General features: G+C 39.7%; 1 protein-coding gene across 11 annotated transcripts in view; it reads left to right on the top strand.

Moving 5' to 3' along the window:
- Positions 1–19,869, top strand: part of DMD (dystrophin) — a 2,656,945-nt gene that overhangs the window by 2,306,184 nt on the left and 330,892 nt on the right. The gene's annotated exons all lie outside the window — the stretch shown is intronic.

Here is a 19,869-nt window from a genome sequence, read left to right as displayed (position 1 = left end):
AAGAGATGTGTCTACACTTTCCCTTCATGAAGGCTACCACTAAACTCCCACCCCTGCAACTGGTTTGATTATAGAACTAAAGAATTGTTTCTTCTCTTTTTCCAGTTTCATAAGATGCACAAAGTATGCTCCTGGGGACAGAGAGGAAAGAGGAAACTGGGTTTAAAAATATTTGCTTTCAGTGTTTTAGTAAGAAAAAAAATAATAAACCAGATTACTTTTCCTATATGCAGTCCATTTAGCGGTGTGATTAAAAGTCCTGTTGAAGAATTGTTAGATCTTTAATAAAAACAAGACCTCTCGAGATCTCATATTATTTTATTTTTGTTGTGATGATAGTCTTGAAATAAATGTATGATAGATTGTTATAAGTGGCATTGATTAAAGCCAGACAATATAGTTAAGAGATTACATGCGTTTCTATGTCTATTTGCCCCATAGTGGTTACATACTATTAAAATCTTATCAGTATCATCCTTAGTATATTTTTTTCATTTTAACATAAATAAGGAAAGTAATAAATGTCCAAGGAAAACCAATGGTCGCATTTGTTCATTTCAAGCACTCTTGAACCATTATCTTAACATTACTTTTAGAGAGCTAAATGCCACATTTGCTTTCAGAATGTGATATAAATTTGTGAAAATGGCATATAATTTTACAAATGAGATAAAAATATTATGACTGATAGGAAAAGAAAGTTTAAAAAAATCAGTGTGAGTGATCCATCATAGTTGTACTATTTATTTAAATATAAAATATGAGAAAATAGTAACAGTTTGATTTTATCCATCCTTTAAAATGAATAAGGGACTTGGTTATAAATCTAGGAATGTACATAAAGAAGATAGGATGTTGTAGTAAAAAAAACTGTAGGAGTGAATGATAGAACACCTAACTGCAAACTGAAGCTCAGCTATTATTTGACCATATTATCTTTGGAAAGCCATTTGACCTCTAAAAGCTTCTATTTCCACATTTATAAAACAATATAATGCATTTTGTCTTAGGTCACAGTCTGTTCAGTCCTGATTCTGTATGTGCATATCTGGGGAATATCCACATATGTTGGAATTTAGTTTAGAATCAGTGGATTTGCTTCCTTTTCATAATACAAATGTGACTGACTGAAATTATATTCCTCCATCAGTATAATTCTAGCTTTTAAAACCCTCATCCCCAAACACCCTTATAGACAGCCTTCTCATAGTAAATGGTTCATTTTGTGGTATATGCTCTTATTGTGGCACAGTCCACATGTTGCCATTTTTTAATGTGACCTTAAGAGTAGACCTAAATGTTTTTTCTAGCAGAAAGGTGATAAATTCAAGGTTTTGAGTTGCACATAGCTGAGTCAACTTGATTCCATTCTTTTATCTGACCAGAATCTAACCACTCTGCTATATTATAAGTGCGAGTACTTGTTCAGAAAAGGAACAAAGCAAGAAATGAGGTTCACATCAAACAACTCTATCCCCATTACTGGAAGAGCAACTCATAAAACCTATCGAGAACATTGTCCATTTAGAAGAAGAATGTGTGGGAAACTAAAGGATTACCCAGCTTCTGTGGAGGAGAGTGTAAGCCCACCATAATTGTGACATCACATTAATTCATTCACTTACAGTGCTATGTCAGTCAACGAAAATCATGATAAAAGTGAGAGTTCATCTTTGCTTCTGGATTTGCTCAGACAAAGAAAAAGCAAGAATGGAGAATTGGGGTAGTGGGAGGGTAGATATAAGTCTAAGAAAAAGAGTCTTACATTTGAGCAAATAGTGTAATTGAAGAAGTGGAATGACATACTACCAGGCTATAGGTACTTGATATCCGAATATCCTGGGTGTACCTTTGGGCCGGGTGGGAAGGCTGTACTGTGTCTTCTTGCTGTGTGTGGGCTTTTCTCTAGTTGCAGCAAATGGGGGCTACTCTCTAGTTGTGGTGTGCAGACTTCTTATTGTGGTGGCTTCTCTTGTGGAGCACAGTCTCTGGGATGCAAAAAAGTGAAAGTCAGTCAGTTGTGTCCAACTCTTTGCAACCCCATGGACTGTAGCCTGCCAGGCTTCTCTGTCCATGGAATTCTCCAGGCCAGAATACTGGAGTGGGTAGCCATTCCCTTCTCCAGGAGATCTTCCCAACCCAGGGATCGAAGCCAGGTCTCCCACATTGCAGGCATTTTCTTTACTGTCTGAGCCACCAGGGAAGCCCAGGGATTCAGTAATTGTGGCACACAGGCTCACTCGTTGTGGTTTAGTTGCTCTGCAGCACGTGGAATCTTCTGGGACCAGGGATCGAACCCGTATCCCTTGCATTGGCAGGCGGATTCTTATCGAGCCACCTGGGAAATCTGTCCTGGGTTTCTTACATGGGCCATTAATTTTTACTTTAAAGAAAAGTCATGCTGGTTTTCTAGCTGTATGTAATATCTCTCAAAATGTTAGAAACACATAAACCATATAGATCTGAACATCAACAGCAGGGTAAAACCCAGTCACAGAATATCTGTACATAGAAATAGAATGTATAGGGAGTTCTGGATTTATATTGAATCCACAAATAGAAGTATAGAGCCATTGCTTTGCCCATTTGAAACTCTCTGTGGGAATAAAATCCTGTTTTCTCCCTTAGAGTGGGCACATTAGTGTGAATGTTTCTATGACACCATTGGATGATGTGTTTCTGCAAAGGAAACCATTATTCCTTGTAATAGCAAAAAGTTTGCATGTACATTGTTTCACTTAATCCTCAAAACGTAATGATTATGTATTATGATTACATAATATCATCGTGTCCTTGTACAAGTAAGGAAATTGAGACTTAGAGACGGTAAGTGACACATTCACAGTCACACAGCTTTTAAGCGGCAGTCACAATCTAAATCAGATCTGAGCTGCAACTCCCTACTCTCTGTTGCCTTGTCTCACAGTGGACTTAACAAAGTCATACTTTAGAGCTGTTTTGGGCAACACAATATTTCACTTTTTTTCCCATGCTTCCCCTCGTTTTTAAATGATCCTCAGGGATATTAACTTTGAAAGCTTCCTTTGCAAACCAATGGATTAATGAGCCCCAGTTCAATGTACCCCTTAAAACCATACCTGTTGTTTCAAATATAAAATTATAAAGCATTATATTTCTCATTGTCTTTAGAATTCAGCAATTGTACTAAAAGCAACCAAAAGTGAATTTAATGAGTTAGCCTTTAAAGTGGAACCAATGTTAATATCTTATCCAGGAGAAATGAGTATTGAAACCAAACGGGAAGAAAATTAAACTGATGATAAACCCTTCTAATTTTGAAGCAGTGCACATACTTTTAGTGCCAAAGTTGTGCTCTTTAGTCACCAAACACAAGTACTATAGGGAATATTCTATAAGAAAGTACAAGAGGGAATATTCTATAAGAAAGTATTACTAGGGAATGTTCTACCCATTTCTCACCCTCATGAGTAAACCCATGAATAGCAACAGAAGCTGAAAATACACTTTAATATAAAGAGTAAATGCTTTGTTGACTGTAGGATGTATGAAATGTAATCTCTTGAAAAATATTAAATATGAAGACATTTCTCTGTGTGACATTCTTTAAATATGTTTAAGGACAGCATCATGAATTATGTATGTTTTTAAAGGTTTCCCAAAAGTTTTCCAAAGTCATATGGACAGTTTTGCACTCTATCTTCACATCTTTGCGGTAACTTGATGTCACGGGGATCTAGACCCTCATTTTCTATACACTCCCTTCCTTCTTTCATTCTTTGCTTCTTCTTTTGTTTAGTTGGCACTGATTAAGCAGCTACTGGGTACCAAGCAAACATTGTCATCGTCGTATCTGGTCCAAGGACATCATGACCAAAACTCTCTTCACCACTTGTGCCAACTTAAGCAAAGTTTTATAGATATATTTTCTTTCATTACTTCCATCATGTCCCACCCTCCCTCCCTTTCTCCATCTTATAAACAAAATATATATATATATATGCTATTGTGACACTAATACTATAAAAGTAGTACCTTTTCAGATCTCCTATTTACAAATTGTGCAATAGTTTCTGACTTCGAGTTTGATCTCCATAATCAAATTAGCAAGATTCATGGAAGGAACCATATTTAGCTGGGCAACAGAAATATTTTCATGGCTTCATTTAAAAAAAAAAACTAAATAAAATTTTTAATTAAAAAAATTAAAAATTCCAACAGAGCAGTTTATGTTCTTTACTTGGGTGGGAGAGCTTTTTGAAGCAGGCTATCTCTCACTCTCTCTCTCTCTGTCCTTTTCATTATTGAGCACATGATTTGATCCTTTAAATGAACTGATGGATTTTGAACATTTTCATCATATTTTTTTTTTAAGGATCTTGTACTAATCATTTTATGTTGTGCTTTATGGAGCCCCTTCTAGGTAGGCAGTATAGGTGACCTGGGCAGATTCCTCTTAGAAATAATGTGGACCCATTACCAACTGAAGGCTTCCCTGGTGGCTCAGACAATAAAGAATCTCCCTACAATACAGGAGACCCAGGTTTGATCCCTAGGTTGGGAAGACCCCCTGGAGAAGGAAATGGCAGCCCACTCCAGTATTCTTGCCTGGAGAATCCCATGGACTGAGGAGCCTGGCGGGCTACAGTCTATGGGGTCACAAAGAGTTGGACATGACTGAGCAACTAACACTTTTTTTTACCCACTGAGGGCTGGTCTACCGATATCTGCTTTGCATGCCTTCCCTGGACTTTTTCTTTAACAAGACCAGAAATGATTCTCCTTGTGGTTATATCACAGAACTCTGAAGAAAATGATACATCTGTGGCCATTCTCAAAGGAAATGTTTTCCTGCATCAGTGGTTCTAAAATGTTCATGACACCAGAAGACTTACTAAAACACAGATCACTATGTGACTGCTGTGGATGGGCCCCACTTGGGAAGTTTTTGATTCAGTAGGTCGGGAATGGGGCCTGAGATTCTGCAGTTCTAACTAGCCCCCAAGTGAGGCTGATGCTGCTGATCCAGAGCTCATGCTTTAAGAAATGTTATTCTATATTAAGCACTTGCTGAGTACAGCTGAGTTTAAAAGATTTTTTAAATAATTATACACACACACACACACACGTGTGTGTGTGTGTGTGTGCTCAGTTGCTGCAGTCATATTCAACTCGTTGTGACCCTATGGACTGTAGCCCACCAGTCTCCTCTCTCCGTGGGATTTTCCAATAGAAAACATCTCATGGTACCTTGCACAAGTCATATATATATGTGTATGTATATATATATATATATGAGAAGACAATGGCACCCCACTCCAGTACTCTTGCCTGGAAAATCTCATGGGCGAAGGAGCCTGGTAGGCTGCAGTCCATGGGGTCACAAAGAGTCAGACACGACTGAGTGACTTCACTTTTTTTTCACTTTCATGCGTTGGAGAAGGAAATGGCAACCCACTCCAGTGCTCTTGCCTGGAGAATCCCAGGGACGGGGGAGCCTGGTGGGCTGCCGTCTATGGGGTCGCACAGAATTGGAAACGACTGAAGCAACTTAACAGCAGCAGTAGCAGCATATATATATATATATATATATATATATATATATATATATGTATATATATACACATGACTGTGGGGTTAGACTGTGGGAAATAAGTATAATGTCATTCAGAAAATTCTATATTAGAGGAATGTTACAGTGCTACAGAAACATGGAGACCCTAGCACTTGACTTATCTTTCAGGCAAAGAGAAGAGGGTAAAGGGAAACTTAGTAGATTCCTGGTAACACCATATGAAATTATAAATCCAAAACTGTGAATATGGATAAATATAATAAACATAATGTAAATAATTTAGAGTTACTGTATTTCATGACACATGATCTAGAACTATGCTTTCCGCTCTGATAGCTACATGTGGATACTGAGCCCTTGAATGTAGCCAGTCCAAATTGAGGTGTGTTGAAAGACTTTGTACCAAAAAAAGAATGTAAACTATCTCATTAATATTTTTTATACTGATTATATGCTGAAGTGATAATATTTGATGTACTTGGTTAAGTAAAATATATCATATAATTAATCTCACACATTTCTTTTTTTTTAATCGTTTGAAGTTAGGCATTTCTCTTAAAAATGAACACAGTGAGCCTGTAGCTTCAAGTAAAACACCTGACAGTGTTTGTTTCTTTTTTTTTACTTTTTTAATGTGTCTACTAGAAAATTGTAAATAGTGTATGCAACTCTCGTTCTATTTCTGTTGGATACTACTGGTCTAGAAAGTAGTTCTCAAAACCTAACATGGATAAATGTCACCTGCAGAGCTGGTTGAAACAGCCCTCAAAACTCAGTAGGTTTTGGCTGAGCCTATGATTCTGCATTTCTGTCAAGCTCCCAGGAGATGCTGTTGATCTGTGACCACCCGTAAAATTCATCCTCAAACTGTGGGTCACAGAGTTTTATAGAGAGGTGTGGAAATATAGTTTTGCATGAAGCACCATCTGTAGTTTCAGCACACGATTGTCTTGCCCATATACCGATTGTTATTCAGTCACTGAGTTGTGTCCGACTCTTTGTGACCCCATGGACTGCAGTACACCAGTCTTCCCTGTCCTTCACTATCTCCTGGAGCTTGCTCAAACTCATGTCCATTGAGTCCGTGATGCCATCCATCCTCTGTCGCCCCCTTCTCCTCCTGCCTTCAACCTTTCCCGGCATCAGGGTCTTTTCCAGTGAGTTGGCTCTTTGTATCATGTGGCCAAAATATTGGAGCTTCAGCATCAGCCCTTCCAATGAATATTCAGGGTTGATTTCCTTTAGGACTGACTGGTTTGACCCATATACCAGCATTTTTCATAAATTAGTAACTGCAATTGTGTTATTAAAGTCATACAGATTTTTATCAGCTGATCACTTTTTCAGAATTAACAGATATTAAATAGTACTTTAATCATGTGCTGCTGCTGCTGCTACTAAGCTGCTTCAGTCGTGTCCGACTCTGTGCGACCCCATAGATGGCAGCCCACCAGGCTCCCCCGTCCCTGGGATTCTCCAGGCAAGAACACTGGAGTGGGTTGCCATTTCCTTCTCCAATGCATGAAAGTGAAAAGTGAAAGATAAGTTGCCCAGTCATGTCTGGCTCTCAGCGACCATGTGGGGATCCTCTAATTCTTGGAAAGTTAATAAAGGATCCACAGGATTGAAAGACTGAAAGCCAGTATACAAAAATACTGTGGGAAAAATTACTCAAACACATTCTAAACTGTAGGTAGCTTCTATAAAAAGATTTCAACTAGAACATCAAGTCTGATGTGCCCATGGGCAGGAGTTTTTGTTTTCAAGTGGAGGATAAAGGAAATGGAAAGAACAAGGGAAAAGAAGAATGTTTGTTTTAGAAAAGGTTAGATCACAGAAGGATTTGTTGACATTAGGAATAGATTGACCTATGACAAAAAGAACAATTAGGTTCAAGGAAAATATCTTTTCGGTAAAGAAAGAACAATCATTTATGCTGAACCTCATCTTTGTTTAAAAAAAAAAAGAGGAAGTGAACAATGTCCTTTAAATATTTAAAAGAATGTATAAATCTGAATGTCCAGCCTAGTCGCAGCCTGTAGAACATGCTTAGGGCAAAGGGCGTGTCAAGCTTGTGTACATTTTCCTCAGTCAGTGTGGCTTACAGTGTTTTTACAGCTAATTGTACTTTAGTCGAGAGGAATGATACTGAAGTTGCCCAGGTAACCCTGAAAGTAACATAGACCAGATGTTCCAGAGTCCATCCTCCCTTACCCCAAAGAAGAATCTAGTTTTCAGAGACATACTTTATTTTGTCAAAAGCCACCAGGATGTGCAGAACTATAGGGAGAAAAATGAGTGAGGTCGGGAGGGTGACCAAAACAGTTTTATGAGGTACAAAATGAGAATACAGCCAGTAGGAGCCAAAGAGATATTTATCAGTTAGAGAGGATGCAAGGCATATTCATTGTTTAGACCAACTCATCATAAGATACTGGTTTGGTTACCTGAATGCTTGATCTTTCTGGACCACTTACTTTCTGATTTGTTTTCATAAGGAACACTTTTTGCTAGTTTTGAAGCCAGCTACTATGGCAATACAGATAACTGTTTCATTATTGTTTTCAAAGATGGCCTGGGCTCCTGTTAGATGTGTTCAAACAGCATTTTTATGTACGTATGCATGTATGTATTTCTCTTAGCTTCTTGATCTCTTTAATTTCTCCCCAGAAATACACATATAATGACGAGTACTTAAAATTGCCCCAATGCTCATATTCTCTTTTCCTTCTCCCTCAGTGTACAGCTGACATTTGCCCTTGGCTCACAACTCTCACTGCGTTTTTCATTTTTCTTCCAAGTGTCCTTCTCCCTCCAGGCTGACCTCCCTTTGCTCACTGCAGCCTGACCCCGCCCCAGCCATTCTTCTGCATTTGTTTGCCCCGATGGTTTGCATCTTTGCTTTTCCCAGTCTCCCGCTGCGTGTGAACCTCCCCCCCACCACTTGGCCAGCAGCTGCTCACATTTCCCAGGCTACGTCATGCACAACATTCAAAGAGCTGCTGTTTTCACATTTCCACCAGAGAGACGCCCCCTCTCCTTCTTCCCTCCACATTCCTCTAGAAATAACCCCCATTCAGAACATATGAAAAGCTGCATGTTAAAGCCAACTCTGTAAGTAGGACTGGAAGCTGGCTGATGAAATTCAGAAATGCTATTTGTAAAGGTCAGTACCACAAAGGGCATTTTAAATTAATATAGGCCATCTTAAAGTTTCTCGATTCTTACCAATTCTGTAATGTCCTTAAAATCATCAGCATTATGACAGAAGTTCTCCCTTCAATTAATATAGTCATTAATCTCAGAGGTAGAGATGTGGTTGGAAAATATAAATTAGAAAGTATTAGAAATACAGGTGGTTTTCTTTTGACACAAGGTCATACTTTTGGGGCCAATGCCATTGCACCCTATAGATTTTGAGAATAATTGATTTTAGTCAGTTATGCATTGCTGAAATTAATCATGGATTGTACTCATGCTTTGAAGCCTCACAATCACCCTTTGAGGTAGATATTATTTTTATCCTTGTTTTACAAGTGAGGAGATTGAGAAACCAAAAGGTTAGGGTGCCTGCCTGAGGTCACACAGCTGGTAAGTGAGAGAATCAGGATTTGAACCCAGGCAGCCTGGCTGGTGAGTCTCTCAGAACAACTATCTATGCAGTACCACTTCTTTGCTCTAAAGTTAGACATGACAGTATTTCCTCTTCTTTTACAATCCAAACCTTCAAGCAGAAAGTATAACTTCCTCCTAATGTTTATTAATTTGTCAGGAAGCACCTGCATTAAGAATTTAGGAAATGCAGATTTAGGATGAGTTGGTGAATCTCAGACCACCATCTTAGGAGTAGCCTGTTGAGCATGGAGGTGGAATCACTCAGACAAAAAAGGAGAATCTCGTTCGCAGAACCAGGAGTACTTAATCATTAGTTCTTCCTGAAGTGAGCTGAAATACACTTTCATTCAATACATAGTTTCCATTTAAGAAATATTTTTCTAGTCCCTACGCTGTGCCAGACTCTGTGCTATATAGTAGGGGTGCGGTCATGGAAATAGTAAGAAGTCTCTGCCCTAATGGGGATTATAGTTTCTTGGAAAGACAGACATTTTAGAAGTTCCCATATATTAATAATAATTACAAATTGTTATGAATGTGATAAGAGAAAATGTAGGGCATATACTGAGAACCTAACCTTGTGTGTGTGTGTGTCTTGTGTGTTGTGGTGAGGGTGGGCAGCAGGAAAGGCTGATCAGGAAGACTTCCCAGAGAAAGTAGTCTTCCAGCTGAAACCTAAAGGATGAAAACAGGTTAGCTAAGTGACTTTGCTATTCATCTGCAGCTTTTATTCTGAATGGCCTGAAGCTTAGAACTAACAAACTAAAAACAGAATAGAAAAATTCCAGTATGTAAATTTAATTACTAAGAATCATTTGAAGTAATGGGCTGCAGAGTTAATATATAATTAAGTCACATCAAAAGAAGATTTCCTATCATTTTCTCAGACAGCATTCGGTTTCCTTGCTTCGTAGTACTTAGGAAAATCTTTTTTTTTTTTTTTTTTATTTTATTTTTAAACTTTACATAATTGTATTAGTTTTGCCAAATATCAAAATGAATCTGCCACAGGTATACATGTGTTCCCCATCCTGAATCTATAGCTATGTGTTTATTAAAAGTTTATCTGCACCCCTTTGAATGTCAGCTCCGTGAAGGCAGAGGCCCTAACTACCATATCTACTGATAATAGGCAGGTAGTATCTGTTACATAGTAAGCATTCAGTAAAATATTTCTTAAATTGCTGAATGCATGAAGTTGTGGGAGAGGGAGTGGGTAGGATGATTTGGGAGAATGGCATTGAAATACGTATAATATCATGTATGGAACGAGTCGCCAGTCCAGGTTCGATGCACGATGCTGGATGCTTGGGGCTGGTGCACTGGGATGACCCAGAGGGATGGTATGGGGAGGGAGGAGGGAGGAGGGAGGAGGGTTCAGGATGGGGAACACATGTATACCTGTGACAGATTCATTTCGATGTTTTGCAAAACCAATACAATATTGTAAAGTTTAAAAATAAAATAAAATTTTTTAAAAAAATGAAAAAAAAATGCTGTTGAAAACCAAGTGGATAGTTATACCACAGAGGGTATAATAGGAAACAAAACTATTATTTCTGAAGAAACAGTATTCATGTCTTAATAAGTTAAATAACTTTCAAAAATTCCAAAAAGAAAAATAATTCATCAAAAATTAAATGTGCATCCTTCCACTCTGTGGTGAACATGCCCTGTCTTCCTCCAGGGGATCTTCCCAACCCAGGGATCGAACTCAGGTCTCCCACATAGAGGGCAAATTCTTTACCATCTAAGCTGCCAGGTGTAATTGACATATAATTATACTCATTTTATGTCTACAACATAATGGTTTGATATTTGCATCTATTGTGAAATGATCAGCACAGTTAGTCCAATTAACTTTCGTTACCATACCTAGTTACAAAATCTTGTTTCTTGCAATGAGAACTTCTAAAATACACTCTTTTAGCATCTTTCAAATATGCAATACAGTATTATTAACTGTAGTTGTCATGCTGTACATTACATCCCTGTGACAACTTATTCTACAACAGACAGTTTGTACCTTTTGACTCCTTTCACCCACCCACCCTCACCTCTGAAAGCCACCAATCTCTTCTCTGTGTCTATATATTTATTTTTTGTGTTATTTGTTTCAGATTTCACACGTTAGTGAGATCACACAGCTGCCATCTTCCTCTGACTGATTTCACTTACACATAACGCCCTCAAGGTCCATCCATGTTGTCACAAATGACAAGATTTCATTATACACTTTCTTTATCTGTTCATCTGTCAGTGGCCCCTTAGGTTTTCCCCACGTCTTGGCGATTATAAATAATACTGCAATGAATTTGTAGAAAATATAGATGAATTTTCATTTTCTAGTTTACTATAAATAGAATATACAGTATACGCTCTTTTTTGGCCTCATTTCTTTTGGTCGGCATACTTATCTTGAGATTCATCCATAGTCTTATACAAATCATTAGTTTTTTCCTGTCTGTGGCTGAGTAGTATTCCATTATATGAAAATACTCCAGTTTGTTTGTTCATTCACCTTTTAGTGGACTTCTGGGTTGTTTCCAATTTGGGGCTATTACAGATAAAGCTTCTATGAATATTCATGTACAAGTCTTTAAATGGACTTACATTTTTATTTTTCTTGAGTAAATGCCTAGTAGACAGACAGCTAGATTATATGGTAGATGTGTGTTTAACCTATTAAGAAACTGACAAACTGTTTTCCAAAGCAGCTGTACCATTTTACATTCACACCAGCAGTGGATGAGAGTGCTAATTCTTTCATATCCTCCCTAAATTTTGATATGGTCAATCTTTTACAGTTTAGCCATTTCAATACATATATAGTAGTATCTCATGTGGTTTTAATTTGCATTTCCCTAATGTCTAATGCGGAGAAGGCAACGGCAACCCACTCCAGTACTCTTGCCTGGAAAATCCCATGGACGGAGGAGCCTGGAAGGCTGCAGTCCATGGGGTCGCTGAGGGTCGGACACGACTGAGCGACTTCACTTTCACTTTTCACTTTCATGCATTGGAGAAGGAAATGGCAACCCACTCCAGTGTTCTTGCCTGGAGAATCCCAGGGACGGGGGAGCCTGGAAGGCTGCAGTCCATGGGGTCGCTGAGGGTCGGACACGACTGAGCGACTTCACTTTCACTTTTCACTTTCATGCATTGGAGAAGGAAATGGCAACCCACTCCAGTGTTCTTGCCTGGAGAATCCCAGGGACGGGGGAGCCTGGTGGGCTGCCATCTGTGGGGTCGCATAGAGTCGGACACGACTGAAGTGACTTAGCAGCAGCAGCAGCAGCAGCAATGTCTAATGATGTAACTTCCAGCTTTCTTGATTTGTGTCTTTATATTTAATGTGTGTTTCTTGTAGGCAGCATATATTTGGATTTTGCTGTTTGAAAATCCAATCTGACAGTCGCTATTAATTGGGAATATTTAAACCATTTATATATAATGTACTTATTGATCTAGTTTGGTATAAACCTATCATCAAACTACTTATTTTTGCCTGATCCCATTGATTCTTTGTTTGCTTGTCCCTCTTTTCTTTGTTTAGATTAATTGTAATTAATCCATTATCTCCTACATTGGCTTATTAGCTGTAATTCTGTTTTGTTATTTAGTGGTTGCTTTAGGGTTTATAGTATACATCTGTAACTTATCACAGAGTATCTTCAAGTAGAAGTAGACCCCTTCACATATGATATAAGAAACTATTTTGTATTTCTGCCTTTCCTAAGTGTGTGCTGTTATTTGATCCTTTGGGGTCTTTTAAGATGAAGTGGGATTAGACTGACTGACAGTCTAGGGCTCACTCTTCCCCATTACTGAGACAAGACTATTCTGTGTACACTATCCAATGCCCTGTGAATCGCGAGGCCTCCACTATGTTTGGTAGGAAAGAGGCACTGTCCCCTGCCATATACGAGTGCTGGACCCTGTTTCTTCTAATCCTTCCTGGGGATTTTTCTCCCAGCTTCCTGTCATTTCCTCACACATATGTGGTCAGTACGTGGCTAAATACTGGAGAAAGACCCTCCATAGATCTCTCGGTTTCTCTCTCTGCACAGCTCTTCCTCTGTGGGCTTCTGGCCTATGAATTCTAGCTATCCTGGTCTTCTCTGACTCTCAATTCCTTCCCCTCAACTCTGGGAGTCTACCAGGATACTCCTAGCTTCTTTATCCCCATGCTGTGGTCTGGAAACTCTCTCAAAGTAGTAATCTAGGACTGCCCTAGGGCTCACCTCATACATTTTCCATCTCCCAGGGGTCACTGTGTTTCCGTGCATGATATCCATTGTCTTACAATGCATTGTTACATATATTTTGTCCATATTTTCGTTATTTCAAGGCAGAAGTTAAATTTGGTCCTTATTGCTCCATCTTGTTCAGAAGCAGGGGTCCTAAAATAGCTTTTGAAGTACTGGGTTTCCCTCCCCCCTTGATTTGGAGATGATATGCAAAGAATTTTGGAGGAAAACACATAATTAGTTGATAATGGGCAATCCTCCAGACACAGAGATGCTATTAGGCACTTACCAACATTGCACATACTTTGTTTTTCTTTCACAATAGCAGTGATTGCCTCATACTGTGTCCATCATACTTTTTTGCCTAGTTGTATTTAGGGCCTTTCTTTTGTAATCAACTTGGCTAAGCTTCTGCAGGCCTTCATCTATATCTAAAGATTCTCAGCAGGGCCTAAAACCAAAGCCATATAACAAGGTGCTCCAAGCATAAATTAGCCAATAGGACAGCAGCTAAACCTACTTTTTGAAAGAGCTGAATGTGTCCGTGTGTTTCACTGCTTTAAAAATATCCACTTTGAGTTACTGAATATTTTAATATTCTTAACTTTGCACATCAGTAATCATTCTTTAAAAGCTTCTGTTTAATTATTTTTAATGCTGTATCATTTAATGGCCAATGTACTACCATGAATGTTGTATCTGAAGAGAGATAACTGGCTTAAGTTGTTACCACTCATCAGTTCAGAGGATTTTAGTCCTGAAAGTCCAGAAAGCCAACCCTTGATTTGACAGACATCATATGATATGTCATAGTTCACACAACTAGTTCATAATGGAACCAGAACCTGAAACATGTTAAGTATTCTAACAGTCTTTCATTTTATTGTTAAAAATGCATCCTTCCGTTTAAATATTCTATATTTTAAAACCTTTTAAAAAGGAATTGCTTATCCACATTCCACCAGTCTTGCAAGGTCCATGTGAAACAATGAGATAAAGACTGTGAAAGTGCTTCAGAAACTATTAAATACTATGAAAATGTAAGTTTTATTATTAGAATAGCTGTTCACTTCGGTGAAGCCTTGCTAAACTTCTTCGCTTTTCTAAACTTGATTATTCAGTATCTTTTCTAATACATTTGTTCTTCCTTTCTAAGAATTTAATCCTTTCTGCCCTGCTGGGTTGTAAAAAGAGCTTTCTTCTTTTCTAGAACTTAATGATTTTTATGGTATTATCCATCTAGTGGGTTCCCACTAAATACATGTAAATAAATAAATAAAATTGAACCACATTTCTTTCTAGATTTGTGGGGGCAAAGACTGTTCTTACCCTTAAAACGAAAGTGTTAGTTGCTCAGTCATGTCTGACTCTTTGCAACACCGTGAACTGTAGCCCACCAGGCTCATCTGTCCATGGGATTCTCCAGGCAAGAATACTTGGAGTGGGTGGCCATGCCCTTCTCCAGGGGATCTTCCCAACCCAGGGATTGACCCCAGGTCTCCCACATTGCAGGCAGATTCTTTACTGTCTGAGCTCCTAAGGAGCTCTTTAAAAGAAAAGGTACTTTCAAAGATTAGATATGATAACTCTTGCTCTTTTATATTTGCAATGAAATTGTTTTAATTGGTCTTATATTCAACTGATGCATCATATCTGCATCTCCTTGTTAAACCTGAACAGACTTCCAGGTTAACGTGAGCATTTCTAACAGCTGCCTATACTAACAAGAAAAAGAAGGGATGAGGGCAGAGTCGTGAACTTCGGATTTTTCCCTCTGAACTGTACTTCCTTTCCTCTGAATTGGCATTCCTTTCCTATGAATTATAGCTTACATTTCTCTATCGTCTCAGTTTGACTTAGTCTTTCTAAATAGGTACTTCTGTTTCCATCAATAATATCTACGGAATTACCACTTAATGTGCTTTCTTTCTGTAACATAGGAAACTCACATATGTGGGTGGATCACTCTAGCCCTGGCACTTAGGAAATATAAAAGGCTTTTGAATTGTTTCCAACAAGTCAGGACTCCTAATTCTCACGCACAGCTTTCCCTTCAGACTCTTTAAAGTTTTAGGGGCAATAAAGTTATCCACAGGGTTGGAGCTGTGGTGCTGCCCTTGGAAATTTTAACGTTAGCCTTGACTTGACTCCATCATCCATCACGTATCTCAGTGTATTTCTGTGCAATACATAGAATTTTCCTTTCAGAGTTATCTTTCCTCTTTCTGAATGCTACCTGCTGCCTGTTTGCTTAGTGTACTCTGTTAAATCCTCTCCCTCTCCATGGGTAGTGGCCTGTTACCTGCTGGGCAAATTAGATGCTGATCCTGGTCACTGCAGCTTCCTTTCCGGCTTTTTCTGCTGCTACATCAAGCATAAGAGTTCTCTGTTGGTAGTCAGGCTCGATCTCTGGGAAGGTGGGACAAGTTGTCCTCAGGCCTCAAAGGAGTATTGTTTAATCTCCAGGGTGCAGTGGAGACACTGTTACTTCCATTTCCCCAAATCCAATCCCTCTGTTCTATATACACACACACACACCCTTTCCCCTGGCTTGTTCTGGATCTACCTTCTTCCAGGTGACCCTGCTTACAGAGAGGGGCCTCAACCCTGGGGAATGAATAATGATAGCCCTGAGCTATTTCATGGTGATCCACTAATCCCAGTCTTCCTGCCAAGGATCAACCGTGGACATTTAATGTAATCTCAGGCAATAAGATATTGACACAGAGTGAGGCCTGCTAGGGAGTATCTGAGAAAGGTTTTCCTCACCCAAGGAACTAAACAGACATTCTTGACCTTTTGGATGCTATGCCTACTTCTTCCCTATATCTGGAATGTTCTTCCTCCAGCTATCTGTGTGAGTAACTCGGTCAGTTTCTTCCAGTCTTGCTCATATCTCAGCTTCTTAAAGAAACCTCTTTGAAAATTAACCCCCTCTTTAAACAGCAACCTGCCTTACCTCCTCCTTCCCAGTCATCTCAATTCAATCCCCCTTACCATGTCGTGGTAATTCTACAAAGACACCCCCCACCACAAATCATGCCTCCAGTATAGCCTCCCACACTGAACCTGGGCTGACCTTGTATTACAGATCAAAGGCAGAAGTGACATAACAAGACCCAAGCCTAGATCAGAAGAAGCCTTGCAGCTTCTATCTTGGTCACTTGGAATACCTGGGGGGAACTGAGCTACTGTGAAAGAAGTATGACTACTGTAAGGCTACTGTGCTATGAGGAGCTCTAAGCTAGCCCTGGAGAAGCTGGGAGAAGGAGCATGCAAGGACATGGAGAAGCTGCATGCAAGGACAAAAATGCATGGCAAGCCCCCAGCTGTTGTTGCCTTCATCCTTATGTGAGGCACCAGATATGAGCAGGAAAAACTACACAGGGCATCCATTTCAGTCGAGCCTTCAGATCACTCTGGCTCCAGCTGCCATCTGACTGTAAAACACACAAAAGACCTCAAACAAAAAGCACCCAGCTGAGCCCATAGTGATAACATACTACAGAATTAACATATTTACTATGCTTGTTGTATTGTCTGCCTCCCACCATGAGACAGCAAGCTTCAGGAAAGCCAGTGATCTTGTCTGTTTTGTTTGCTACCATGTCCAAAGCACCGAAGAACAGTTCTTAGCTTGGGAAATATTTACTGAATGAACACATGAATGAATGAACAGGAACTCAAGTAGCCTTTCATGAATATGTAGAGAGTTCCCTAAGGATTGCAGAGTGGAAAGATGGGAAGAACCTAAGTTCTGATAATGCTGCTGTTCTCATCAATTACCCAGTCCTCTGCCCTGGCCTGTGCATTCCTGTTTAAGCCATTCTGTGCTGAGTTTTCCATTACCTGTAGCAGAAAGGATTCCATCTGGCACCATGTCTTTCAGATCATTCTAATTTGGAGCCATAGGACTCAGATATGACTGAACCAGAAGATGAACCCAAGTGGCACCCACCCCCACCATGACATTCTCAAAACCACTCTTCTCATTACTGAGACTTTCCTACTGAGCAAAACCCCTAGTTTATAATATGTTCTTTCCTTAGTCCTTCTCCCAAGAGACCTTCTTGGTCTACAACAGGTTTCTGGAGAGCAACCAATATCTTTATGATGACTGTAACACACTTCTGGATATGTAAGTCCGGAACTGACTACAGCTTGAGCTTTGTCTCAGTCACCTATGTCCCCATCCCATGAATTGGCCGCACCTACCTCAATGTCTCAAACCGAAGCTGGAACAATGCTTCTCAAGCTGGGACACCCACTACACAGTAAAAACCAAACAGTATGCATTACACTCTTATTTGCAAAGAATTATATAAAACTGGGAAAATAAGCAAGTAAACTGTCACTATTTGGTTAATGCTTGTATCCAGAAATCACTTTGGTGTGAAATTCAGTACGATATTTTTTAAGTGATTTACATTATGCTGCTGCTGCTGCTAAGTCACTTCAGTCATGTCCGACTCTGTGTGACCCCACAGACGGCAGCCCATCAGGCTCCCCTGTCCCTGGGATTCTCCAGGCAAGAACACTGGAGTGGGTTGCCATTTCCTTCTCCAATGCATGAAAGTGAAAAGTGAAAGTGAAGTCGCTCAGTCGTGTCCAACCCTCAGCGACCCCACGGACTGCAGCTCACTACGCTCCTCCATCCATGGGATTTTCCAGGCAGGAGTACTGGAGTGGGGTGCCATTGCCTTCTCCGTTACCTTATGCTAGACAGATGCTATTGGGCAGTAGGACAAAGATGTTCATGACACACACCTGCTTCAAGAAGGATGAACTACAAACAATACCATAAAAGCTCTGCTAGAGATTTGAGGGGGGAAAATGATAGAAACAGGGAGACAGCAATTAATCTTGCCCCAGGGATGACATTTGAGCTTGAACAGTGAGTAGTATTTCAAAAGGTAGAGGAAAAAGTGAAAGAGTTTTCTAGGAAGTAAGGACAGTATAAGCTAAAGTTTAGAGGTCCAGGGAAATCTGAAATAATTCAAGGTAGTTGGAGTCTGGAATGAATGAGCTGGGGTGTGTGGCGGGGTGGGGGGGCAGTAGTAGCAAAGGCAAAATAAGGAAGATCAAAGTAAATGACACGTGTGTCATGAAGGGAAAGGAGACAATTAAATAGTTTCCTCAAATTCCCTTTCGACTTCTTAATATTTGTTGCTCATAAGGAGACTCCATTACACTAACATGATTTTTACTTTTTTTTTTTTTTTTTTTGGCGTATTTGGCCCAAGTAAACAAGGGACAGAAAGTTTTTAATGCAAAATATTCATTCAACCTGAAAGAGCATTGATGATTCCAGACCATTTAATGTTAAATATTTTAGATTTCTACATTATTTCTCTTTGGTTGAGCAGAATATTTTTTTTTCCTGCAGACTGAAAATATATTTTTAGTTTGTAACAGACTAATTGCTCCTGCTTGCATGCCCGTCTCCTGGGCATCGACAAGTTCAAGTTCAGTAGGTAGGAATCTGGCTTCTGAGAATGTCACTTAAGAGTCAAGGAATGCATGATTATGCCTGTAATTACTTGAGAGGGATTCTAAAATCCTGGTGGGGTTGATAGGGCCACCAGATAGCAGGGGTCAAGAATGTTTAAGAGGTGAGGAATTCAGACTGGAGCTGCAGTGGGGAGTTACAGTAAACAGGTTCTGAATATAAAAGGACAGGAATTCAAGTTGACAGTTGAGAAACCCACATCTCAGAAATGCAAACCTCACTTTAAGTCAAAGGCTCTTCAAAGTAGGACTTTACAATATACACACCGAGGCAAGAGCTAGTGTCTGTTTACCTCTGTGGTCTGGAGCACAGGGGCTCTCAGATGGTTAGCATGCTTTCAGCAGTCAATAGTAGCATGCCTGACTTAAAGGACCTTATATTTGCTTTTCCCAAACTCTTCTGGTCCTAAGAAACACCAAAGGTTCTTGATTACCTTGCTAATTCCAAAGCACCCTGGCAAATCTGATTCAAGAGGTTGGGGAGTTTACATTTCAAACATGAACCCCAGTGGAATCCAGCATGTTTTGGAAATGCTAGAGACATCTGATAATCTAACACAGTGGTTCCCAAACTTTAGCATGCACCAGAATCACCTAGAGGGCTTATTAAACTACAGGCTGATGGGCTTCAGATGGGGTTTCTGATTCACTTGCTGTGGTTGTTTAGTAGCTAAGTCGTGTCTGACTCTTGCAATCCCATGGACTGTAGGCCCAGAGGCTCCTTTGTCCATGGGATTTCCCAGGCAAGAGGACTGGAATGGGTTGCCATTTCCTCCTCCAGAGGATCTGCCCGACCCAGAGACTGAACTCGCATGTCCTACCTTGGCATGTGGATTCTTTACCACTGAGCTATCAGGGAAGCCCTTTGATTCAGTAGGTTTGGAGTAAGGTCTGCGGTTTTGCATTTCTAGTTAAGTTCCCAGGGGATGCTGATACTGCTGT

Source organism: Bos indicus x Bos taurus, chromosome X (genome assembly GCF_003369695.1).
Source record: "Bos indicus x Bos taurus breed Angus x Brahman F1 hybrid chromosome X, Bos_hybrid_MaternalHap_v2.0, whole genome shotgun sequence".
Lineage (NCBI taxonomy): Eukaryota > Metazoa > Chordata > Mammalia > Artiodactyla > Bovidae > Bos > Bos indicus x Bos taurus.
This window is presented reverse-complemented; position numbering and strand designations above follow the sequence as displayed.